The 27,959-nt window shown below is 43.2% G+C and overlaps 1 protein-coding gene and 1 long non-coding RNA gene across 7 annotated transcripts in view; one reads left to right on the plus strand and one right to left on the minus strand.

The window, feature by feature from the left end:
- Window positions 1–27,959, minus strand: part of Zfp521 (zinc finger protein 521) — a 295,122-nt gene that overhangs the window by 63,857 nt on the left and 203,306 nt on the right.
- Window positions 16,755–21,673, plus strand: LOC102549314 (uncharacterized). 2 transcript variants are annotated; one of them, XR_015642475.1, is made up of 5 exons: window positions 16,755–16,864; window positions 17,037–17,234; window positions 17,528–17,623; window positions 19,563–19,679; window positions 21,537–21,673. It is a non-coding gene; the product is annotated as an uncharacterized LOC102549314 (long non-coding RNA). The 2 variants fall into 2 exon arrangements; XR_015642476.1 differs by lacking the exon at window positions 21,537–21,673 and adding an exon at window positions 19,956–20,091 and having other exon boundaries at window positions 16,768–16,864.

The following is a 27,959-nucleotide window of genomic DNA, read 5'->3' on the forward strand; positions in this document are numbered from 1 at the left end:
AACACTTGCCACGAGGGCGACATAGGCCCTTCCTTTTCTCTTCACTTTCTACTTCACCGAATAAATCAATACATTTCCAAAAGGATGATAAAGCTCTAAGTGGGTAAATGAAAAGCAAACACCCACCACACAAACACACACTCTGTCAAGTGGAAATTACGGCTGCATACAGGAGCGCCATGCTAGCTGTCTTCTTGGGTAAACATCTCGACCCTTAGCACACAGTAGAAGCTGAGAAGACATTTGGTCTCATGATTAATGCGACTAATTACAAGGACTCTGCTTCTTCCGGGTACCTCAACAACACCACAGAAGTCCATGTTCTAGTTGCCGGTCTCGGAAAATACATTTGCAAAATACCTGGCAGGGCCTGGGAGTGGCTGAAGTGCTTCCCACACAAGTGTGAGGGACTAAGACCCATTGTGAGCGCTCACGCTGGGCACAGTGCTGTGCCCCTATCATCCGGAGTGGAGGAAGCTGTAACACGAGGACAGCCAGTGCAGGCAGCGTGGTAAGCCTCAGGACCAGAGAGGGACTCTGTCTTAAGAAATAAGGCAAAAAAAAAAAAAAAAAGACAACCACTGTCCCCATCTACAGACACACACACACAGTGCTTAACAGACATGCAGAGGTCTCTGCTCTTTACAGACCTGAACACAGTGCTCTGCTCTCACAGATGTGCACACAGCGCTGTTATTTATTTACCTATGTGCATACATTGCTCTGCTCTCACAGGTATGCACATAGCTCTCTGCTCTTACCTATGTGCACTCGGTGCTCTGCTCTTTACAGACATGCCCACAGCACTCTGCTCTCTTCCTTTTTGGCTATATTCTGAGCATTGTGTCTTCCTTGATAAATGTGTGACTTTCTGATGGTGCCCCGCTGATGCACAAAGGCTGCTATTAAAGCTATGTCAGCGCAGGGACATTACATCAGACAACTGTGGAGCTCTGCAAGGCTCTACCTCTGAGGTATCTGCGGCCTAAATGAACGGGCATGGAACGAGGTTTAATGGCACGTAGCTCTATCTCATTGTATCCCTGAATCACCGCCCCCCCCCGCCCCCAAGGAGTAACTGAATGCAAGCAAGAAGGGTAGGAACATTTGGAGGCTCAGGAGCCTGTGTAGACACGTTTTGCTTTCACATAGAACCCAACTCTCGGGGAGTCACGAAGAATTCATCCTAGCAAATTTCCTTAATCTCAATGCCATCCTGATCATACACTCAGCATTTAAGCACCACTAGTGACTATAAATTGGAGATATGATGACACTGAGCCAGTGACTTCCTTCAATGACCTGATGTGGTCAACCTCATACAGGTTCAAAGCAAATCGTACTCTCTTTTCCCACCATCTTAGGTACATGGTTCCTCTTTGCACTATTATTAGAACTGGAGTTTAATGTATCTCTCTTCTCTTTAAAGATAATAGAGGATCAAAAATACAGAAAAAGGAAATCGACGGGACATTCATGCATGAATCATGGGTTTTGCTGGCCATACCTTGTTATAAAACCCTCTAAATAGTGACTACAAACAATATACGTTTCTTCTCAGAGACGTCGAGGGCCGCCTGTTCTGACAGCACTAAAGCACTCTATGCTGCACTGTTCAATCTCCACTGTATACCCAAAGAGTACGGAGGTACTAAAATACTGAAAAAATGACCCCCATTAATTCCATATCTTCTGCCTTTCCAAAGCAAGTGGTGTTAAAACATGTGGATTCTCAGAAGCCTGGAGCCTAGGTAGACACAGTTTGCCTTCAAGCAGAACCTGACTCCTGTGGAATCACAAAGAATTCAACTTAGCAACTTTACTTAATGTCTTTGCCATCCCGACCATACACACTACCCTTCGATTTAGCATGTTAATGCAGCCAAGCCCTTAGGATTGGTGGTGAAAGACCAAATGCTTACATAGGACCTCAGCATAACTTTGTGACTTTAGGTGACCAAGGTGACTCAAGAACAATGGGTACTGTGGTCTTCCCCTGAGGCACCCGGCCAAACAGGATAGAGCAGCTAGGTATTTTAGTACTCCGGGATGCAGGAGAGGGGAGTTTGAGGTGCCACTGGAAATCATCAGAAACGATCCCGCAGTACACAGCCAGAACTGCCCACAATGCAGCGTCTACAGCTCAAGTCAGAGGAGTTGCTTGGGACAATGTGCTACAAAGAAAAAAAATTTTTTTTCTCTTTTAGGGTGGGGAGGATTAGAATTAAACAATAGTTTGTACTGAGGCTGAGAGGTATTCTATTAGAGAAGCTTTCTGGGAAGTACTTTATTTAAAAACAAACACACATACAAAGGTATAGTTTGAATAAGAATCCTCCTCACCTCATGGGCTGAATGCTTGGTCTCTGGTTGGTGGTATTCATTTGGAGGTTCTAGGATTTGGCTAGGGGAAGAATGTTACTATCGACACAGCCTTGGCACCTGTACCTTGACCCGAGACACTGTCTGTCTTTCTCCCTGCTTCATGTCCACCATGAAGTAAAGAAAACTCATTAGCCACATGTTCCTGACCCGATGTTCTGCCTAAGTGCATGGGGCCAAGGGGCCGTGCTAAGCCCCAGCAGAGTGAAGACCCAGAGTAAGCCCTCCTCCTGGAAGTGACTTCTATCAGGAATTTTGTCACCATGACTCCGAAGTTAGCAGGCCCTCGTCCTCACAAAAAGCAATGTCTAAAGCTTAGTTTAGAATGTAATTTAGAGAACAGCAAATCACGACAGTGTCTAGAAGCCTTCTCTCTGCTAATAGTTTTAAACTTGTGGGATAAGGGCTCAACTTTGGATTGGCAGAGTAAGCATCTATTAGATTAAGCCTCCAGCAGATGAGAATTATAAATTTTGGATAAAGCGTTGAATAAAACATAACAATGGGCTTGAAGACGCTGTCCTAGGAATGAAAATTAGTCCAGAGAGAAGGGATACTCGACCAGGAATCACACAAGATCATGCCTTTTCTAGGAAAAATGAGTATTTTATGTAGATGTATATGCTAGGATACCAATAGATAACTAAAAAAAAGTCTCTGTCTTGAAGAAAGAATAGAATTTAGATTAAGTATAAGCACTGAAAACCAAGCAGGGAGACCCAGAAAAAGAAGCTTAGAAGAGGTGTGGTAAACAGTAAAACTGCACATAAACTTCTCCCGTAGCCCTGTCTGACCCCTGAGTGCAGAACTGACTGCACCCACGATTTCATATGATAGTCCAACATTCAAACTGCAATCTTAGAGATTGTTTCCAGTCTGAGTAGATCCAAGTGGTTACATTACTAAATTAAAAATACCAGGTCTCTTTGAAGGAAAGTAACAAAATCCAGAACACTCATTCATTACATCCAAGATACAATATAAAATTATGGGCAAAGTAGGAAAATGGAAAATGTGATTCATTTTCAAGGGAAAAAAATTCAAATGAATTTGCATCCCGTGATTTTAAAGCAGGCATCAAGGCTGTGCTTATTGACAGGAAAGGCAGGATGCTACTTGCAAATGAGGAATCAGCAATCTCAACAGAGGGAAAAACAGCACCCACAAAGGGTACTGAAGAAATTATAAACAAGCCACCGTGTGGGCTGAGCATACGATAAGGTCAGTGGAAATAAAAACAGATCAAGGTAAGAAATTCACTTGGGAGAAGCAAGTGAACAGCATCTGAGGGACGCATGGGGACAGTACCAACATATATGTCGCAGCCGTGCAAGGCTCAGGATAATTATCCTGCCGGGTGTAGGGATGCACTGCTTCGAATTAGAGACCATCCTGGTTTACAGAGCAATCTCTTAAGCAAATGAGTATGTTTATAAATAAGCCCTTAAGATAATGGGCGAGCTGTCTCAGACTCAGTGAGCAGCACAAGTCCATAGACGTGAGAAGCAAAAAGAAAGTCAATGAAGCAAACAGGCTACTTTCAAATCGAAAACCAAGCTGGGGTTTAAGAAATGATTGCTGAGCTGGGTAGAGCATCCACACCTGTAATTCCAGACCTTGGACAAGGCAGAGGAATTGCAAGATCAGGGGCAGCCTGGACTATTTGGTGAGGCTCTGTTTTCAAATCAAACAAAACCAACCGACCAATCAACCAGTCAAACAACATCAACACTCCTCCTCAAGCAGTGTTGAAAATGTCCTCCACTAGTGGATGAGGGAACTCTGAGGACACAAGGAGGCAAGTGAAGGAAGGAGATGATAAAGTATAAGAGGAGCTAGAGAGCAGCTACAAGGCTCCCATGGAAAGTGCACACCCCATCCAAGGGCCCACATTGGCCAATGTGCCTGCCACCCACAGTCCATGACATAGAAACCCCTCTGCAGAATGACAGCAAGATTACTGCTAACAGGACTGGAGTGAAGGGATGTCAGCATGAAGGAGAGTTAGATCAAATCAAACCTCAGGTCCTTGGGAAAGGATGAACAGCAGAGTTTGTAAATGTCTGGTAAACGAAGGTCATTTCGGATTTTACTTTCCTTATCATACACATGAGCACTTAATGGGATCATCACAACACTGTCTTGTGGGATTTGCTGCACCCTTCAGACAGAAGACATATGAAATCTACGTCACTCATGGGTACACATCCACCTTTAAGGAAAAGCCTTACAGCATTAATATATATATATATATATACAATGAAAAGTTAAGTGTCCATATGGCAATTCTTGGTATAGTCACGAAAATAGCAAGAAGCATAGCTCAAAGGCCTAAAGATTTAATGGAATTCCATAACATTCTGATAGTCCAAAAGAAGGAAGGAAAGGAGGAAGATATAATTGAAAATTGGAGATCAAAGACCACACAAGTAAGTAATGGTAGGATTAAATCCAACCATAGCAATGAATAAATTGTACTGAACATTACTTATGGGACAGAGACCGTCAGACCGAGTACAAAAGGCAGCTTTAACTACAAGCTGTCTATGTAGCTAGATATTAAATATAAACGTTAAAGGAAATGGATGGGGGACTACACACCATGAGTATAATATGCTTGAGAAAGATAGGGTGGCTATATAAATGTTACATTTCAGAATACTATTTCCAGAGAAAAAGAACATGTCACAATGAAGAGTGGGCAAACTGATCAAGAAGAATAGCCACTGACAAAGGAACACATAAAGAGTGCCTACATTCTGTGGAGTCCAGACACACAAAAGGTAAGCAAAGTGCTGGTGACAATCTTGAATCAGCAACCATTACCATGTAAGTCAGATGCTTATGCCAGCACCTCTGTCTAGCAACCTACAGAAGCACCCATCCTGTCTTACCTGCAGATCACCAGAGACCCAGCTGATCCAAGCACACTTTCAACCACCTTGACCTAATTGATAGCTGTAGAGCGTTATGCCCAACATCTGTAGGACGCATACTGTTTTCAAGTGCACATGATCCATTCATCACGATGAACCATATGTTCACCCACAGAACAAGTGTGGGTAAACTTAATAGAACCGAAAACATACTGAGTATGCTCTCTAATCACACAGAATCAGATTAGAAATTAATAACCATTAGATACCTGGGGGAAAAAATCTGAAAATCAGGAAGTGAAAAAGCACACAGCTAAATAATCCGTGGGGTCAAAAAAGAAAAAAGAAAAAAAAAGGAATAGAGTTTGAACCAAAGAATACTAAAACTCAGTATTGTGAAATTCACGGGGTATGATTAATGTATTTATTTAAGGACAATTTGCAGACTTTAAAGCTTATATGTGAAAGAGGGACAAAGTCTAGGGACTTCATTTGTCAAAAGAGAAAAAACAGAGGTAGAAAAGAGAAGCATGTTCAACCCAAAGTTAGTGTAAGGAAGAGAACAATAAAAATAAGCCTAGGTATCAATTGCAGAGAATTGATGAAACTAAGTCTACTCTGGACAAGTTCGGGCAACTTGGAGAGCTTAGGTAGATGCATCAGCACGAAGAGAGAGCACTGCCAAGTTTGCAAGAGCACCAACATGTACCCGATGGGTCTAACTGTCACCAAAGTGACAACTCTGTGCTGACAGATCTGACACAAGGCTGAACAAGAGACTGACAGAGCTTCCTGGTTACAAAGAAACTGAATTTAGAGGAAGGAAGGGTAGCAGGTGGTATGGATGGCTACGTTGTAAATTCTAACAAAGGTAATGGTGGAAAAGAATGCTAACTCACAAATCTTTCAGAAAATATTTATGAAAAAGTTACACCATTACTCTATTTACATTCAGGCACATTCCTATACCAAAGGGATTTGGGCATATAAAAATTAAAGAGATTAAAAAAAAAAGAAGCATTTCTCATTCTCTTCCTTGTATGTATTTAATAATAAGCAGACCAACTTCTTTAAAAATAAAAGTGGGCAGGGAGTGTCCTTGGCTCCCTAATCACTTTGGAGGTCCCCTCCCCTAGGCATCATCCTTATCTACGGTGAGAAATGGGGTGAGGGCAGAGGAACACTGTAGAGATGATTGCTGTGGAAGGTGGTAAGAAATCTGGGTGTCGTCTCAGCATAGACCTGAGAAAGCTACGAAGGGTTCCGGCTGGGCGCTGTGTTTCAGAAGAGCAGAACTGAACATTCCATACCTACACACCCACTTTGCATTGCGCAGATGATTCAGAGTACTGCTTCAGTAGTGTGGCGGTGATCAGCCCTAACTCAAGGTAGCTCAGGATCGATCAATCAATCAACCCATTCCTCAAAAAAGCATATTATGATCAAGTGTCTTAACTGCTTCTATGAGCAAAGTTCAAGGAGTATTACATAAGTACCAAGCATTCCAAAGAGAATGCTTGTAAAAAGAGAAAAACTGAAGTGCTGAAGGAGATCTGAAAGTACGTAGGAAATGCCATGCATAGTTGGGTGGTGATGACAGAGGCAGGCAGATCTGAGTTCAAGGTCAGCCCTGACTAAGTATCGAGTTCTAGAAAGCTAGAGAAACCCTGTCTCGGAAAAGCAAGCAAGCAACACCCAACAGGAAAAGAACAAGCATGAAACAAAGATAGAATTCAATAAAAAACGAAACTCTAAAGACAAACACTCACAGAGACAGAAATGACATGGACATTAATATTAGCAGACAAGGACATTTTAAAAGCTGCTCTAACAACTTTTCTATCACACGCACCTTATTGCCTACGTTACATGTATTGGAGAGGTAGAAAAAGCACTGGGCATCTTTAACAGGGATGACATAGAGACAGAACGACTCATATTGAACTAAAAGACGAAAAATACACAAATGGTTTTAACTGGTTAGACAGAACAGCGGTGTGTGTGGGAGGTGGGGACAAGCAAATCTAATGGCAGCTGAGGGCTGTGGGTGTGGCCCGGTGAGCAGGAAGTCCTAAGATCCATGGACAGCACAGCGTGGGCAGAGCGCAGCGGCCCGCACCGTGGGCAGAGCGCAGCGGCCCGCACCGTGGGCAGAGCGCAGCGGCCCGCACCGTGGGCAGAGCGCAGCGGCCCGCACCGTGGGCAGAGCGCAGCGGCCCGCACCGTGGGCAGAGCGCAGCGGCCCGCACCGTGGGCAGAGCGCAGCGGCCCGCACCGTGGGCAGAGCGCAGCGGCCCGCACCGTGGGCAGAGCGCAGCGGCCCGCACCGTGGGCAGAGCGCAGCGGCCCGCACCGTGGGCAGAGCGCAGCGGCCCGCACCGTGGGCAGAGCGCAGCGGCCCGCACCGTGGGCAGAGCGCAGCGGCCCGCACCGTGGGCAGAGCGCAGCGGCCCGCACCGTGGGCAGAGCGCAGCGGCCCGCACCGTGGGCAGAGCGCAGCGGCCCGCACCGTGGGCAGAGCGCAGCGGCCCGCACCGTGGGCAGAGCGCAGCGGCCCACACCTGTAGTCCCGGCACTCTGGATCACAGAGGCAGTACGGGCAGTTTTGCTGTTTGGGACTGAAACGCTGATTTGTTGCTGACAAAAGTTAAACGTTTTAGTTTTTCCAGCAGTGTGGATTACTTCCTCTTCTTCTTCAGTAAAGTTAGCTTTTGGGTGTGAAGAAAAGCAAGACACTTAAAACTTTGTGAGTTGTACAGAAAAAAAAATTACAACTTATAGTACAAATGGGGCCTTCAAAGGAGAATGGCAAACTGATGAGGTTTAGATCCCACTGAGGAAGAAAGAGCCCATCTAAAGGCACTTTACAGATCAGGAAGGGAACTCGTCCTGCCGGGAAGTAGTTCAGGTGAGCTCGGATGCTCTTGGGTGCTGGAGTGAAACACAAAGCACGTGACTTAGAACATTCCTCTCAGCACCCTTACCAACCAAGCCTGCTGTCAGCACTAACTGTTAGAAACAGGATGATCTTAGCCTAGCTTTGGGATCTGAATAAGAGAGAGTTAATAAGCACTTGTGCGGTGGTTCACTTAAGGCAGGCAGATGAAGCATGTTAGGAACTTCCCTACACAGGAAGTGGATGCTGTTCAGCATACTAGAAAATTTTCCATTATCGTAAGTCTTATAATATATAAAGCACAGAAATTATAAAGAAAATAGTGTAAGTTCACGGAAAGAGTAACAACAAAGCCTCATTTTGTTTAAATTATCCGTCTGTCTGTCTGTCCGTCCGTACATCCATCCATCCATCCACCCACCTATCCATCCATCCACCCATCCACCCATCCGTCCATCCATCCATCCACCCATCCATCCATCCACCCATCCGTCCATCCATCCATCCATCCACCCATCCATCCATCCATCCATCCATCCATCCATCCATCCACCCGTCCATCCATCCATCCATCCATCCACCCATCCATCCATCCACCCATCCATCCATCCATCCACCCGTCCGTCCATCCATCCGTCAGTCCGTCCATCCATCCATCCGTCCGTCCATCTGTCCATCCATCCATCCATCCATCCACCCATCCACCCACCCATCCATCCATCCGTCCGTCCATCCGTCTGTCCGTCCGTCCATCCATCCATCCATCCATCCACCCATCCACCCACCCACCCGTCCGTCCGTCCGTCCGTCCGTCCGTCCGTCCGTCCATCCATCCATCCATCCATCCATCCGTGTAACGTATGAGTGTGTGGCTCCATGCAGATGAGTACAATGCCTACAGAGATCGAAAGAGGGAACTGGACTTACATACTGGTTCTGAGCTGCTTCATAAAATAGTTCAGCTAAAAAAGGTTGGCATCCTCTAAAGTCTTGAGAGTTAAGGAAACTTCATCCAGCCTCTTCAATGCTCAATGGCAAAGACTTCAACCCAGGTGATCTGGTTGCTTGGGCAATGGAAGGGATGATGTTGAAACCCACAGAATTACCTATCCACCGGTCCCTCCTTTCTCAGGGTGGTTACATGGACAGAAGGCAAACTGATTTTACAGAAGACCCAAATATTCTTGAAATTGACTTTTCTCTGTTTGGAGATAGGATCTTACTATGGTAACCCAGGCTGCACATATGCCCACTTTCTTGCTTCAATCTCTCTCTCTTTTTTTTTTTTTTTTTTTGGAGCTGGGGACCGAACCCAGGGCCTTGCCCTTCCTAGGCAAGCGCTCTACCACTGAGCTAAATCCCCAACCCCTGCTTCAATCTCTTAAATGTTGGGATTAGACATGCACCATCAATAACCTTTCCATAAAATACCCTTATCCCATAACCTGACTTGCCTTGACCTCAACTGCTTCCTATAGGAAGCATGAAGTCTGTGTTTAGTCACTGGCAGATTGCAGTTCTCGGAACTGAGACATGATTTTGTGAGTACTGGATAAGGAAGAAACGATGCTTTCTTTAGTCTTTTGGCCAATTGCTTCTGCTCTAGGCACCTGAAATTCACCCCCTTGTAATTTCCACAAGCTCTAGTCCCAGCCTCTTTCACAGGTTCACACAAGGGCTTGAGTGTAAAGAACTCTGTATCTTGGCTCAAACTCTGCAGAGGGCAGTTCAGAGAAGTCACAGGCCACTCTGGCTCTCAGGTGTTTCACAAAAAGCAACAGTGCGCGGGGACTGGCCTCTGTTTCTTGACCTCTCCATTCTGTTATTTCCAGCTGTAAGAGTGAGGAGAAGAAGCAGGTCTAGATTCCTCCCTGTGACGATCCTGTGAGTCTGTGAAACACCATTCAATGGGAATGAGGTGAGACCAAATTAACAGGCTTCACTGGCCCATCTTATTTTTATTGCTAGGCCCAAGCTCACTGGTTTTTTTTTTTTTTTTTTTTACAGTGAGGCTACTCAGAAACTGATCATTTATAGGTAAAGGCATGACTGGTGTTTTAAAGTTATGTCTTCACATGAGCGTCTGTATGTTGATGTATGTAGGTGAGTAGATACCTAAGAATAAAGGAAGGCATTGGATGCTCTGGACCTGGAGTTACAGGGGATGGTGAGCCAATCAGTGAGGGTGCTGGGAACTGAACCTCTGTCCTCTGTAAGAGCAATGTGCACTCTTAAATGGCAAACCATTCCTGGAGCCCAAGAAGACAGTTTATGGCGAGCAGAGTAGAGAAATGCCAACAAGTGAAGACTTGGGGTTGATGTTTATGGAGCCACGGTATAATTACAAATGAATTTCAGAGCAGTCTTTAACTTTTGATGCTTTCCCGACAAAACCTTTTGAACTCTCACCTACATCTTCTTCTCTGCTTTTGTTGTCCAGACTATTCTTATTTTCGTAAGCATCTCCGATTTTATTTCAATTATTGGAATGAAGGTATGTAACTCTACTGAGGACCCTTGCTACCCCCAGTCAAAAGTCTTCCCACCTAAGTTACATCAAACAAGCAGACACAGTTTGCTCTAACAAACTGACCATTCATTTCAAGTAGAGCAGTGCTAATACAGCTTCTGAGTTTCCCCTCTAGCCGTTTTATTCCCTTTTTACTATTAGCTTAGTTCTTTGACTCTTTCCTTGATTCTGGCTCCCTCTCCCTTCCCTCTCTGTTTCCATCACCCCACCCCCAACCCCCAGCCTTCCTCTGGTTTTGTTGTATGACCCACTTGGTTCAGTTTAGTACCCGTGACCTGTCGGTGTGGCCAAGTTGAACGGAGAAGAGACGCAAATACTCTGAGTCTATGAATCCAAACGCAGTCATTGTAACAAGGACTTCTACCTCATTTAGTCATACTTTGCTTATGGAATTTTTTATTATAGCACTATGTGAAAACATTTGAAAGTATTTTTGGACACCATGTATGAGCAGCGTAGGTGCAAAAATGACTTTAATGTGTGAGTTCTGTACATCTACCCTCAGTAAATCATAAGAGGATAACGTTCCAGATGCCTTCCATATGAATTCAGGTCCAAACATTATTCAGTCCCATAAATTTAGCAGTTTTTACCTCAGGGGAGGGAATGGGTTTTCTTGTGTTTATATTTACAAAGAAAATTGAATCTTAACCAGCCCCGTGGGAGTACGACCCACAACAGCCTGTTGTTAAGCAGTATTCTTGTTTATCTAATTTATTGGCTGAAAGAAATGAGTGAGGGTCTCACTCAGGTCAAGAGTTTAGTCTTTTACATATTATAATTTGCACAATTATTTGGGTAACAACATCAGAGTCAACTGACAGTGAAAAAATTTTGGTCCAATACTCACGGATATAAAGACAGGAAGTGTGCAACTCATTCTGCTAGAATGTAATAGTAACCAGATGGTCTTCCTAATCATGCCACACACATGTGTGCATGCATGTGCATGTGTGTGCACGCTGCCCTCATACATTTTCTTTAGAGAAAAATCTCCTAAAATTTAAGTTTTCAAAGCTACCTAAAAATAGTCTGAGTAGAAATATCTGGCTTATTGTGATTTTTGCCATTATTTCCATAGAATATATATACTTCCCACTATCTACAGTACCCAGTATTTAAAATGGGCATGCAGATAGAGAGATGGCATGCTTTATTTTACACTCCACTACTAGTTGTAGGAAGCTTTTCAATGGTTAATTCTGCTTTATATTCCTCCTCAATGACCATCATAAATCCAATTTTGGCCTCTAAACAGATGTCGGAGTTAAGAGTCTAGATCCTAAGACAAGAGTTAAGGAACAGGATAGATTTTCTCAGTATATCTTACAGGAGAAAGTAACTTGGGGACTATAAATGACTACCTGTGGTCCAAACCACACTGTGTAACACAGCAACAATTTCATCTAAGTTCAGAAGCAGAGTTTCCAACTGGACTGACCAGAGAGCACACCTTCGTCCAGCCCCTACCTTTGTAGGCTGCAAATTCACAAATGAAGTCAGGCTGATGCTGTCAGGCTTGCAACCAGCAAAGCTGCTATAAATTTAAACGAAGCAATATCTAAATGTTGGAGTTCCTCAAATGAATAGCTCATTTCAAATAAATAAAGGGATTATTAATAACTGCATTCTGTTATTTTCAATTCCCCCTGTAGTTTCAATTAGTTACAGATATTTACTTCCCCTACCTGTGCAATGTTTACAAGTCACCATTTCATAGAAGAAGCTGCGCTGTTGTGTGGAAGTCAGGACTTGTAACGTTTACCTCCCTGGGCTTGTTAAAGGGTAGAGTAGGAGCCACACAGGACTCCAGCAATGCTTACTCAAATGATGGGAGTATATGCTGAGAATTTCCTTCTTGGGGAATAAGAACAGCAAGATAAATCACAGAAATTAGGAGAAAATTTTAGTCCTAATATGTACAGTGATTAATGAGCATTTGGAATGTAACATAAAATTAAAAACTGAAAAAATAAAACACCCCAAAGAATTAAGTTATGGCAATCAGTGCACTTGTGGTTTTTGGCACAGTAAGAAAGGGCTTCTCATTCTGATAGCCTCCAGCAGCAAGAACTTGGAGATGCCTCTGACCTCTCTAGGACTCCGTTTATTCATCTGAGCCAAGTGACTCATAAGAAGTGTTCCAGATCTGAAAACACCATGGGACTGGATTATTGGAAGAGAATACTTTAATAAGATTCAGACCGACAAGTATTACAAAGCTATACTTCAAACCCAAAGACTGGCCATGCCAGCCTTGAGCAAGGGTCTGGGTGAGCCGATGTGTGTGTGTGTGTGTGTGTGTGTGTGTGTGTGTGTGTGTGTGTGTGTGTGTGTTGTATTGGGGAAGGGCACACTAAGTCTGAAACATGAAGGAGTTATTTTTTAAACAGGAAACAACACAAGGGGCATCAGAGTCTGATTTTCCACCTTCTAATGATGGGGGCAGAATGAGATTCAAGAGCAATGAGGACATCTGGAGAAGCTCCAGCACGGTGAAGACATTATAATGGTAACTGAGCTTTATTAAGCACTTACTGCATGCCAGCCATAGTTCTACACTCTTTACATGTAGCAACTTGTTTAATCCATGATGTTCAAACCCATGTGTTGAGTGTTACCCAAAGTACATCATCTACATGTATAAAACTGCCCAAGCCCAAAATCAATCAATAAAATTAATATTCAAAAAAGGGAAACCGACAAAGATAAGAATTTAAGCAGTCTACCCACGAACACAAAATGTTTGGGAAACCGTATTTGCAAGTAAGAGATGATTTGGGGGGACCAAACAAGTCAGAACTGATTTTAAGGAATCTGATTTTTGGGAAATATCTATTGTATTAAATAGAAGTGTGTGTTCATTTTAAATGTGACAGCCAGTTAGTATAGTAAGTTTTATTTTTGGAATAAGTATATATGTATCATTTTACTGTAATATTTGTAAGACTAGAAGAGCACATTTACTAAAAAAATTTTTTTAAATAAAAAATTCTCTGAATCCAAAACAGAAAAGAGTTACTTGGTCTCTGGCATGCCCATTTAATTGGAGAACTGTACCAAACAGTTACACAACAATGTACAACTTCACAGAGTTTCAGAAAACCCAAGAGGAAGGCAAATTTCCAATTTATTTTAAATGTCCACATTTGTTACTCCCCAAACCAGACAAGGCTACTGTAAAAGAGGAAAATGAGCAGAATCTGAAGGAAAAATAGCAAACTGGATCTAGCAGTCTTGGATTTGTTATCTATCTAGGGTTTTTCAGGCAGTGAGATTAACATTTGAAAATGAGTCACTGCCCCTGTCAACAAAATAAAGAGGACAAATGATATGAGAGCAGCAGATACAGAAGCACTGCATGAAATTCAACCGTAAGAATATGATCAAAACACATTATAGTCATGTGTATATATGAGATCGTCTGAGAATAAGTAAAGTAACTCCCAGGAGTTGAGCATTCAAGTTCAGAGTCACTTTAGCCTCTCTACCGTAGATGGAAACTGTTCTATGGGAACACCCTGGACCTTGACAGTCCACCCTTCTCCCACTAACTCTCGCTGGTATATACAGTGAGCTCTTGATTACGCACAGGAGGATTACCCACATTGTAGTTTAGTGTAGCAAATCTTACTTCTAATTTCCTGCTGACATCACCAGCTGTTGGCTTATGTCCTTCCTTGACATTGTCACCAACATTGACTCTCTTAGGCAGTCAAGAGCAGGGCTGGAACTGGAGAGAAAGGTGTTAGTGTTTTAATATCTCCTCCTGCCCAAGATTCTGCACTGGGTGAGAGAAGCTACAGATAGAAAAAGGAAATCATGGAGGGACTCATAAGAGGCCCATGAACAGGGCAGATCAGCTCAGGTGACTGGGCCTCATCCCAACAAGAAAATCTTGGGTTAGGATTCAGGGCTTGCTATAAGAAACGTCATGCACAGAACCCTCTATGTCAGGATTAGAGTTTTAGAAAACTTGACTTGTTCAATTGCCTTGAACTCACCAGCCCAAGACTACTCAGTGATGAGAAGCTGTTTCCAAATAAAACAGGACCTGCACCCTCCTCAGAGCATTCTGTAGTGAATATTATCCTCATTGTCACATTGCGAGAACCAGGAAAAAGGAATGATCGACTCTCCGGAGCATGGCTCTTTCTTGCTTTGTTTTGCTTTACTTTTCCCCGAGTATGTTATATGAAACTATTTTTTAATGTCATTTACATTAAACCCTTAAGCTGCTGACAGAGCCTCGGCTTCCACCGAAAGCCCCGGGTAGTGATTCTTCTTCTACAGTAAAAGCCTAATGAACCCAGATTTTTAAAAGTAGCTAATACTGGGTTGAGGGCCAAACAAGCCAGCGACGCAGAGCTACTCGCATAGTTCCTGGAGCTATTTGATTTTGACAAGCCCACATTTGGTAATTAACATGAGAATGCCCCCTTGGGCCGTTCTCCTGTTAGCTAAAATATCTTATAAATTACTGTAATAAAAGGGGAAGAAGAGGAACACGCTGCCTGTCAATGTTTCAACTTATCTAGTAAGAGGAAGAGACAAAGCCCCCCGATCTGGTAACACGCAGACGCCAACTGAGAGAATAAATCCTACTGTCTGCCCCAGTGTGGGAGCATGGCTTGCTCTGCAGCAGCGCCTGTGTACAGCATCCAAGGAAATCCCTGAGCGAAAGGTGTGGACCCTTTGGAAGATTCCTCAGAGTTGCTTAGTGATATCACATTTTCTGAATGCCAGGCCACTGATGTTGGATCTGTAATTGAGCCAGTGGTTTCAGAGGTTCCACTTTAAAGTCTCTTGGCAGAGTTTACCAAATAATAACATCTACCATCGATATCAAATACACTCCAATTCATTATTCTACTCTAGATGAGCATATTAACATGGAGTTCATGTAAGTGCTGCGTGCAATTTTGGCCCCGAGTGAAGCCCTCACTTAGCCGCCTCTGTCCACTCCCACTTGCCTACAAGCTTGCAGGCAGGCAAAGGAGGTAGGCGAGACAACTGATCACATGACGACTGATCACATGACAACCGATCACATGACAACTGAGCTTGCATTGCAGTTTGTTTCCTGAAGGCTGAGATTTTTGAAGTTGCACAGTTTGAATTCTGGTGAGGGGCAATAATAATTCCTGTATGTTTCCCTAGAACTGACTTCTGAAATTCTTTATGCCCAGCCTCCTTTCACATTCTACTCATCAGATTGTTATAGACATATAAAGCACTAAGATATGATTGTGAACCATTCAGGGATAAACTCTTCCTAGAAAGGGAGAAGTGTGGTGTCTACGTGTATCCCTGCTGGTCAACTTTAAATATCAGGTAAGCAGAGGGGGGATATAGGCCAGAGTGCACTGGGAACAAACTTTATTTTTTCATACCATTGTTTGCACCTACTGTTACCAAATCAACTTTTATTATCACCAATTTATTTTAATCTGGGACATTAACCACATTATTTAGATGTGGCAGCAGCTGCTGGTTGAACAATAGTGTTCAGTGTTCTATTACTTATGGTCTTTTCTTACATTTCAGTTAAAGGCCTCGGGGAATCGATGATATGAAGTGAAGACATATTGATACAAATTCCAAGCCTGCGATTGAAGATGGCGCAAAAATAGCTGTGCTTAATCCATAGTAGACGTGCCTTGCTTCTACTGCTGGATTTGAGCAGGAACAGATCCAAAATCATGTCACTGTTCCCATTTCTGTGCCACAGAGTAATGACATTTAATCAGGAATATTACTACACTCTTTCAGTGACAGCTGAGACACAAAACCAGCCAGCTGATGCAATCCTGTCCCACCGCTGGGGGCATATAAACAGCCCCACAAACAAGAAAGCAGTCTTACCTCCTCTATAGCATCAGAGGATTCTTTAAGGAAATAAGGCCTGCAGACACTGAAACTGGAATCACCTAGCCTCCTTCAGCCTTCTAGAACCATCTAATAGTTTCTAAGAATCTTTCCAGCCACGGGAGGATTAAGGAAGAGACTGTTCTAGAACCTGAGAACAATGAGAGTGTAGTCACCAGGTGTGAGGCAACATAAAGCCTGCAGAATACAACTGCTACAGCTCCTGTTTGGGTAGATCGATGGCCTATAATTACCTGGGAATTACTTGGACACAAATCAATGGTGTATTACGTCCCATTCATAATGAGCATGGTAACTTTTGCCTAGTCTGGGAACATCATGATACAGTTTTCCCAGCTGCTTACTCTTCCTTCGGCTGTCTGCTCAAATTGCATGCAGTCCAACTAAGAAAGGCTGGGGACAGGGGAGAGGGACTTCAGGAATCAGGGTGTGCAATCCCACTCTAAAACTGCTTTTATTGCAGACATTGCAAGGTCTTCACTCAACCCTGATCTGGACCAAGATTGACATCTCTGAGATAAAAGGCTCCGGGTTCCATTAGATGTCATCTGCTTGGCTGGCCTACTCCTTAGGCCACGCCCCATGGGATCTAGCCACGTTTTGATGACATCCATCAAGTTCAGGATTCCAGCTCAACAGTTTGCAGCAATTTCTCTATCTTGTAATTCTCATGGAAAGTGAGGGTTGGGGGTGGGGAGGAAAAGAAGAAGACAGGCAAGGGGTAGGGAGGATTGCTTCACACATCTGATCAAACACTCAGCGCCCAGCCCTATCACTCAGCTGCCACCAACACACCACTCTACTCTATAATACTTCTTAAAAATAAAGGAACAGAGCCAGAGCCCTGCTGGATCTCCCTTAGCAACCTGACAGGAGCCCACAAGGTCAGCTAGCAGGAAGCGGAGAAAATTATACAGTGGGGAATTATCAGCTAAATTATTTCACTGTACGCAGGACTTTTACTGTTCTTCCCAAGACGGTGGCTTCTTGCTACCCAGATTACAAGTATGAATCAAAGGACAAGAATGACAAAAGGAGGGAAGCAGAAAGGTAATTATTTTAAATGCCATGCACATGTATATGTGTATAGACACATGCACACATGCACAGACACATGCACAGATACATTCACACACACAGAAACATACACAGACACACACATCCACATACAGACACATGAACACACAGGCACACACACACACAGACACATGTACACACACAGACACACAGACACATGCACACACACAGACACACAGACACATGCACACACACAGACACACAGACACGCAGACACACAGACATAGACACAGACACACACGCATGCACACATGCTTTATTTTATTTTTATGCAACTCTTCATGCCTAATGCTTGGGTTGCAACCTGCCTGTTTTCTCTCTCTAGCCATGTGGCTTCATGCCCTTTTTGTTTGGGGGTGGAAAAGGATGATGGGGGGTTGGGCCAGAGGCTGCCTCAGGTTTGTGGTGTGTGAGCCCAGCAGCAGGAGCAAGCATGATTTATCAATTAACAGGTAATGAAAAAAATTCTCTGCAATTAAAGCTATGATTCTGCTCAAACAGGAAGCAGCACCGTACAACTGTGTACCCCTCACAGGAACGCTCAGCCCTGTCACTAATGTGGAACACAGCTAATTTTAACAGAGTGTGTGCGGGCCCCTTGGGGGACTCCATGTTGATGAAGGAATATACAGTGGGAACCCCCCAGAGGACCTAGCTGATTGGAGAGCCCCAGGAAAGGTGTAGGGAAATTACATTTCCTGTTTCTTAGGAGAGTTATTAAAGGAGAAGGCAGCTTTAATCACTGGAAGACCAGTTGCTGTATTATTTTAGATTTATATACCTAAACAATAACCTTTCCTTGGTTGCTTTTTAATATATACATCAGCTTAGTCAATATTATATAAATAGATGTGAGATCTGGTTGAAAATATGAAGGTTAAAATGTGCTTTTAAGGTTGAGTAAGATAAAATATATTATTGCTATTCAGGCAAAAATTAGAAAATTGGGTAAAAAGTTCCCTGAATTTTTTGTTTAATAATTACGCCACAGAAAATGTTACAGGATTTTTAATATTTTCTTCTTCTGGATATAAAAGAAGGTTGTTTTCAACGCCGTGCAATAAATGCAGAAAGGGCAGAGTGATTTGTTAAAATTATGTTTATGTCAATTTGTTTAAAATGCTTGTATAATATAGTCGATATTTTACATCAATAATTTAATAAGCTCCAGAGATGGAGGAGTCCCCTAGACCAGCCCTTTATGTCTCTGCAAGAAAAACAGCCTCAGAGAGGCTGAGTAGTTTCTCTCTTTAGGGATGCTCTACCCATGGTAGCTCAGGCTGGTGTCTTCACCCTCAGAGGCCCGAAGCCTGGGGTTACAGCCACATCTCACCACCATGTCTGACTCAAAGGCAGAATACTGGGGGCTGGAGAGGTGGCTTGGCAGGAGCGTGTGTACTGCTCTTGCAGAGAAGCTGGGTTTAGTTCCCAGAACTCACAGTGGGTGACTCACAACTGTGTGTGTGTGTCTATATCTGTAGGAAATGTGATTCCTCCACTGACATAGATATATGCATGTATAGAATCAAAATTAAGATGACTCTCCATCGATCCTAGGCATTAGGAAGGACACAGCAACGGTCATATCTAAGCAGAGCCACACGCTTGTTGTGTTAGGCACACCACCGTGGGCTGCTGCAAGTTATCATTTTTAACTCTTTCAACCTCCTTATGAGGCCTGAGGACTTTCTGCCATCACTGCTGCTATGCTCACAGAAGGAAGAGAGCACTCTCAGAGAACGTGTCCAAGGCCATATTACAAGGGCAGAGACAGGACCCTTCACCCCTCTGCTTTATGTCCTGTCATTGGATGAGTAGAGCCTTGGAAACAAACCTCAGATCTTGTTTGGGGGTTTAGAATGAAGAACACTCTATATCCAATGGCATTTCTAACTGATATGCTATCAATTAGATTACTCTGAAGAACTACAGGTATCATCGGCACTCAGGCATCATCAGAAATGTCGAATCTCAAGCAGAGAGTCCTGACACCAATTCTATTAACCAAAACTGGAACGTGTGTTTACTGGTAAGTATACAGACATGGTTGCTGGGCTGGGGAAGGTGATCCAGCGGGAAACCCAGGCAGAGAAGTCTGGCTCCTGTTAATGCTGTGGCTTCTGATCTCCCAGCGTACCTTTCTCTGCTTCCCCCTCGCTCCCAAGTTAAGTCTCTGCAAGCCCTTGTCCAGTTCATACACAACTACATTTATAGAAAGGAATACTGCATTTTTGATGCTTTCAAATTTTAATTGATGACCCTGCCTTCCCCACCAACAGTCCAAATCTATTCTAACTTTTCACAGGGCCAGCTTGCTGCAAAGTCTGCTGCTCGCCAGAGCAGAGGAGTAAAGCAGAGAACCACGGGGTATGGGGTGGGTGCAAACAGTTTTACTCTGGTAACACGAAAAGAAACTAAATCCAAAACTCAAATGAAACAAACTCATTGCGGTCTAGCCAGTGGATGTGGTGGACAGGGCTCCTTCCAGTCTCTCCCAGCTCGGGCGAAGGTCTTCCCTTCTGTCAGACGGGACGTTTAGAAGGAGCTGATCTTACTAGCTTTGTTCTGCTTTCTTCAGAATGGTCAGCTGACAGTTCCAAACTGCATTACAAGGGTTTGTCTCACTGGTAATGGCCAACTCATTTGAATTGCAACATTTAGTCCTTTCACTAAACAATCACAGGTATAAAGCAAGGTCTCAGAGTGAAGTCCCAGGGGAAGCAGATGCTTCGTCCTGTTCAGAGAAAATGCTACCGGGAATTCTGTCTGCACGTTTGTTTGTTTGTTTGTTTGTTTGTTTTTGGTTCAGACCTCCTGCCCTTTTATACATGTGGAGACAGACAGACAGTACACACAAGTGTGCATCCATGTGGAGACAGACATATAATCTCACCATATAGTAAAAATGGAAGGAAGTGTGCACTTTAATGAGGTGAATGTGCTTCATGTTTATGTAAAGAATTAGATCTCGGTTGGATTTCTACATTGCAAGGCATGGGAGACTCTTCATCATCTTTTAGAGTTGACTGATATTTTAATTTTATATTAATCAATGCGGAGAACACTACTTTGCTTAAACACATAGTGCAAAGTGGCAGAGGTTATGTTTAGGGCCATCTCAGATATTGTTAAAAATTCTGTCCAAATCTCAAGCCAAAATTCATTTACATTTATTTATTTATTTATTTATTTATTTATTTATTTATTTTTAATGAAACTCAAGTCAGCAAGTCAAACAATGATTTTTAAAATCAAACATTCTAACATAATAGGATTCAAAGAAATACAAATGAGGAATGACAACAGGAAAATACCTCAAGCCTTTGTTTTCCACAGGTCCACCTCTGAAAGAGACAACACCTCTGTATGCATGATGGAAACCTTAAACAGCACATGACACGCGCTGGTCTATATTCTGAGCCATGGTGGTTTAGGCACCACTCGTTGGCATTTCACGTCGTGACCAATCGTTACACATTTAGTTTTAAATTAATTTTCACTGAACATTCAGAAGCTTTTACTGGTATGATTTTGTGTGCGTGTGTGTGTGTGTGTGTGTGTGTGTGTGTGTGACCTCTACACTCAGCCACATGGGCCCATCTGAGGTCCTGAACCAGTGTTAGAGACTGGGCTTCATGCAGCACTATTTGACTAACGTAACAGCACGGTCTTCTTCAACAATGGGGATGATCACTACTGCTGTCTGTGAGCCCCTGCTTAATGACTCTGCTCACAAATCCCCCATGTCCCAGGCTTCTCTTCTGAAGGACTGGACAAAGATTCCCTCACCCACACCTTCTGGGCCAAGGCAGAGATGGACTAAGTACCAGGACTTCCTGGGGAGCCACCCCTTCCTACAGGGCGCATGCACTGGTTTGCTTTGCAGGCTGCTGCCTCCTGTGAATTCACACCATGCGCTTGAAGACAATGGAACATATTAAAGGCATCTGTTTGTGTAGCATCTCAAAAAAAGGTATCACGTCAGAGACTGCAGTCCATCATTAAAGAATCTGTGATGAAAATGATGATGGGAAGTTATTTAACAGACAGTATTTGAAAGGGAGGGAAACTCAGATACCCTGAGTCATATTCTAATTTTTATAGGTACCTATCTTTAGTAGATGAGAGAGGTGGCACACAAGAAACGGATCATTAAACAGTAGTGTGAAACCAGGGAAATTAGCCAGCTGCTGTGTAAGCCACCTCTCTCTTATTCTCTGAGAAAGAGAGATGGGAGGGTGGGGGTAGGGAGGTGACAGATCAGGGAAAGTGTCAGCTCAGAAGTCTATGGGCTGTCTTTAAGCTAATGAACAAAAAAGTATTGATCAAAAAATTAACAGTTGCCCGTGACAGATCTTTCATACTTAAAAAACCCATTCCTATTTTATCCTGAAAGAACCTTAAGGGCCATTTCATGCAACAGTTCGACGTAGCATTAAAGCAAATGGAAGTGGTGAGAACTAGCATGACCTCATTTCTGCAGATTCAATTGGATGGTAAGAATCTGGCCTCTACATTCCATCCCGAGGATCCATCCAATAGTCTACGCTGCCTGGTCATGCACTAGTCCGAAGGGTATTAAGATGAGTTCTTTTAAGTCAGTCAAGCAAGGTCATTGTGCCAGATGGTTGGCTTGGTCCATTTGGGTATCATTTTGCACAGACAAGAGACCACCTCTTTTCTCTACTGGGATTCATGTGACTCAGTTGTTGGGTTAGCATTCATGTGTCTCCACCAAGCCTCCAAATACAGGATGATGCTAACAAGCAAACAAATGTGTAGCAGAGTCATGAGCAAAAGGCAGAAGAACACTGCCATGTAAACACAGCACAAAGCATATCCTAGAGCTTTGTAAAGCATTTCTGGGATGTTGGAATACTGCCTGGACAAGTGCTTTGTTCTCTATGTCCTAATCATGGACCCCAGGCACGAAAAGACAGAACTTTATATGCTCTGTCCATATAGCACCAATGCTCCAGGACAAGGACAAGCCCACATTCGTTCCTTAGAACCAACGATGATCCTCTTTTTGATCTGTAAGAGCTCTGTGTTCTGTAAGTGAACAAGGTACGTGGGCACAATGGATAAAATGTGACCACCAACATTTCTTTTTTTTTTAAATATTTTTTTATTAACTTGAGTATTTCTTATTTACATTTTAAGTGTTATTCCCTTTCCTGGTTTACGGGCAAACATCCCCCTCTCCCCTCCCCTTCTTTATGGGTGTTCCCCTCCCCATCCTCCCCCCATTGCCGCCCTCCCTCCAACAATCACGTTCACTGGGGGTTCAGTCTTAGCAGGACCCAGGGCTTCCCCTTCCACTGGTGATCTTACTAGGATATTCATTGCTACTTATGAGGTCAGAGTCCAGGGTCAGTCCATGTATAGTCTTTAGGTAGTGGCTTAGTCCCTGGAAGCTCTGGTTGCTTGGCATTGTTGTACATATGGGGTCTCGAGCCCCTTCAAGCTCTTCCAGTTCTTTCTCTGATTCCTTCAACGGGGGTCCTGTTCTCAGTTCAGTGGTTTGCTGCTGGCATTCGCCTCTGTATTTGCTGTATTCTGGCTGGACCACCAACATTTCTATGTGGAGGTTCTAACCTCCATAGGAGGATGATAGCTAAAAATCAGGCTTTAGGAGAGTTGATTAGGTCAAGACCCTGGAGTCCATTGAAGATGAGATTAGAGCCTGTAAAAGAGATCCCAGGGAGCTTGACCCAATCAGCTAATGGCATACAGTAAGAACAGCTGTCTGACCAGGATGTAGGTCCTCACCTGACAAAATCTATGGGGAGCATGGACTTTATCTCTAGAACTATGAAGAAGAAACTTTTTACTCATAAGTCACTAAGCTTATGATATTTTGTTATAGCATCCAACAGAGGCTAAGACATTGGATTTTCAGTAAGAGTATGGTGTCCTCTCCAAGCAAACATTTGAAATATCTGTCTGTTAATGCATGGGATTAAAAAGTCTCTCAGCTTTGCTTTCCGATCTCATTCACATGCTTGGAAGGACACAAAGGACAGCAGCCAACACTGTGGAGAAGTGGCATGTCTGGGCTGAGGATTCCTGTGCCAAACGAAGATAAAGCAGGAACAAAGTGACAAATTATATTGTCAGAGAAAATGTGAACTTTTTGATTGGGGATGACATTTATTTTAAGTGTGCAATGACGGCAGGAAATCTGTCAGGGTAAGACATGGCAGAGGTTTCTGCGTTTGTTAAGAGTGTCGTGGGAATTTAGCTAAAACTGTTAAAACTGACACCATTGGCTTTTGTTAACACATTAAGCTTGGGAAAAGTGCCAGTCAGCATATCCTCCATAGCTTCAGTTCAGTTAAATCATCTGGAAGATGCATAAAGCGGGTGGGATAATAACGGTTACATCTTCAACACATGGAGAGATAGAGGAAAGACGGCCAGTGCCATTTTGATGAGAATGACAAGTGCTTTCTTTAAGATAGGGTCCCCAAGAAGGGGGAATGGGCAAAGGCACTCTTACTGGTCCAGTTGCAGTCCTAATGATTCTGCAGCACAGGAGACCAACGTTTCTGTGGTGTTAAAATCCATAGGCTAACCTCTGCTGGCATGCACATGCACGCACGTGTGCGTACACACACACACACACACACACACACACACACACACACACACACACACACACACACGGGCCGGGTAACAGAGATAAAATAAAGGGCCTGCCTCAAATACTCTGCTTAAAATGACTCTGCTGTCATTTCGGAGTTCAGCAAAATGACAAAAAGCAGAAATTGAGGTGTTTACCCAGGGTGGTGAACTAAATCAAAACTGATCCCTCCTACCTCTTCCCTCTTCCTTCAGAAGGACCCACAACGGGGAGCCTAGCCTTTCCAGAGAGATGGCTCAAAAGAACTAGAAACCAGAAAGCTGAGCAGCGAGAAGGCCTCATGGGATTAAAGAGGCAACAATAGTAGGTGACCAGAACAATGGTATACCGCAATTCCAGCCTGAGCTCATCTGGATGGGTATTTTTATTTAAATAGAGGAATTTGGTTCTTGATTGGGAAAGTTAAAGTTATAAATCCCCTTCATGGAAAGATTTAAGAAGAGTTCAGTGTTTGCGTCTGAAAGGAGTAAAAGATATTATGTTGTTGCAAAATGGTACTAGAAAATTCAGTGCGTTTTAACCTGACACCATCCGTGTGCTTTCCAAGACCTCAAATGAAATACTTCTTGGTAGATACGTTGTCCCCTTGGGAGCCATTTTCCTTAGGGCACAGAAGACAGAAATTCTGTTCTAGGGTTCTCTTATTTGTTCCATAGCCAGAGAAAAGCCTTTGTGCTGGCAACTTGTTATGGAGCCAATGACTTACTGCTCTCCGGCAGAGACTGAACCCTATACGTGACTCTGTTTCAAGATTTACTCTCTTTACTTTACCAAGGAGCGACCTTTGCTGGGTATCTGACCTGGGGACTGCCAGTTGGCTTCCAGTATGCTGGTCTTCAGATTAGCATGCCTTTCATTGAAGGTCCTTCTTTTCTCCTGATTAGCCTGTCCATGCTCAGACTTTTCAGCCACCAACACTACTGAGTACAAATAAAATCGGCCCCAGTTTTCCAGTTACAACACCATGGCCTTTTCCGTAATAGAATCATCATTTGGCTGTGGGTGACCAGCACAACTTCCTAACATTCTGTGTGCTGTGTGCTGGTGGTTTGTTCACTTGGGCTTGTCTGGTTTAGCTGATAAAACACAGACACCAAATTAAAGGCAAAACCAAGGACTTGCAGTGCTGAGAACTATCGCTCTTCTACACAAACATCATCTCATGCCACCTGAAAAGCCTACATAGTCTGAAAAGCTGCTTCTCCCATCCTCTCTCCCATCACACCAAAAGGGGGCATACGGAAGAATAAGCTTGGACCCAAAGGACCCTGTGTTTTTGGCTCCAGGGGCAGAGGCATCGTAACGCCACAGCACCTCACCACGTAAGCAGGCCTGACACCATCAGGACTTTGCCAATCTAACTGCCCACCCATTTACTCATTTCTGCTTATTCCAAAGCACATGCTGTACTGTGCCCGGGCTCCGCAGACACTGGCACAGGTTTAAATCAGCTAAGAGAGAAGTTGCCATGAGTGTTTCCTAGATTCAAGGTAATCAAGTCACAGGAGCTGGCCTCATCATCGGTGGCTTCCAATGGCGTAGCTTGCCAACATGGAACCTTCTTAATCCTGGTTTCCTGACCACTTAACCTGGAGAACACGCTTGCTAAAGACAAGAACAGTGCTTTCATGGGAACATAGAGCACCGAGACTTGACTAGCTCAACAGTGGACAAGATGTCACAAGGCACTGGCACAGCCAACTGTGTGTAAAATTGCCATCTCTTTTAGCCAAGATACAGGGAGAGATTTTTCTATTTTGCATGTGTGTGCATGCATGTATGTTATATGAGTACATGATTATGTGTGTGTGTGTGTGTGTGTGTGTGTGTGTGTGTGTGGTGTGTGTGTATGTAGACCAGAGGTTGATATCAACTATCTTTCTCATCTCTCTCCATATTTCTTTTTGACATTTAGTGTCTCCCACTAAACCTAGGTTACCGATTGGCTATATGGTTCTGCCTATTTTCGAACCCCCAAGGCCAGGGCTACAGGTGTGAGGCAGCACTCCTAGCTCTTAAGTGATTGTTGTAGAGCATAACTTGGGCTATTCGTGCTTGCCTAGCAGGTGCTTTAGCCACAGAACAGCTGTCTACAGCCCTAATTTATTTTTCAGTATTTAAGAAAAGGGCTCCGAGTCTTTATTACAATCGCTTTGTAATACTTTGTTAGTTCAGAGGCGAAATGCAAGGGATCATGACTCATGAGCTTTCTATTCCGTAAGTCCTTTAGTTGATTTTTAAAGAGTGATTTTAATAAAATTTTCTAATATGTAATGGTAATTCAAATCTCTAAAGTTAATCATTGCTCTACAAACATTGGGATGATTGTTACCAATTGACGAGGCATTAATAACCTGTGTACTGACTCTTCCTTACACAAGATAATGTACCAAATATCTTAATACACATTTAGATCTTCAGAAACCATGAAATCTACATTGAGTGTGTTCCCCGCACGGTAGTTTCCACATCAACAGTAGTTTTTGGGATTTCCAAAATATGGAACAACTAGTTTCCTCCAATGCAGGCATTCTAGCATGCATCATATCCATGATTTGGGTATCACAGCGTAACGTATCCAAACCCCATTTTACTATCATGCCTGGTTGATAATAACACACGAGGACATAACTGCCAAGCAGCCAGTGCTCTGATATTCTGGCAGTTGAGGGTCTTTGGGAAGAAAATAAAGAAAATAAAGAAAATGTGTTAAGACTGATTTTCTTGTATATCGTGCAATCTGGTTCTGAGAAATATTAAAAGATCTTCCAAAGTTGGGTGGTGTCTAGAACAATTTTCCAGGCTTTAGCAATGTCTCACCGGAGTCACCTTCATCAGGATGTGTAGGAATCATCATTTAGAAATTACACGTGACAGGAAATATTGTTTGCCCATTTCTCACAAAGCATTTCTTAGCTACCTTGTAACAAATATACCAAGTAACAAGGACACTGACATGTCCACTATTTTATACACTTTAATTACCCAAAACTTTAGAACAGAAAACGGAAAAGCGAAAAAGACATTTCTTCAACCAACAATAGTCATAGACACTCAAAGCTTCCATTAACTGTCTGATAAATTAAAGCCCCACTTTCCCATGATTGAAAGGAATAGGAAGATTTTATGAGAAACAACTGTCCAATTTATCCTCTTCTAAGTGACACAGATGAGTCAGTAAGATGGTAAACATTTTCGTGTGTGCTTGCAACAACCTTTCGGTTGGTTTCTAATCACAGGAACGATGCTAACGGAATCCCTTGCTTTGTTTCACTATCCCTTGCTAGAGCCATAGACCTCTATGCCTCTCTTGTTTTTCTCAAAAGCAATTTAGAAAATGCTTGTATTTTAGACAAAAGGAGAACATTTGGTGAAAGAAAATTCATCATTAGGTATCTAGAGGCTTGCTAATAGAAAAGGCAACTCCCACAGTGTAACCTAGTGCTCACGCCAGACATACACGCTCAGGACCAGCAAGCTGCCTTCACAGTGGGCCAAAAGTCATTATCATAATTTTATATTACATAGACTACATTGAAAATTTAATATATCCCAGCAAAAAGAGACAAAAGACATTTTGCATAATGCTTCTGTGAACGCACTCTCTCTAGCTACTCTTTTAGCCACCCCATGCAGATTATCACACCAGGAAAAAGAAGTTCA

The sequence above is a fragment of the Rattus norvegicus genome, chromosome 18 (assembly GCF_021556685.1).
Source record: "Rattus norvegicus strain SHRSP/BbbUtx chromosome 18, alternate assembly SHRSP_T2T, whole genome shotgun sequence".
NCBI classification, from domain to species: Eukaryota; Metazoa; Chordata; class Mammalia; order Rodentia; family Muridae; genus Rattus; species Rattus norvegicus.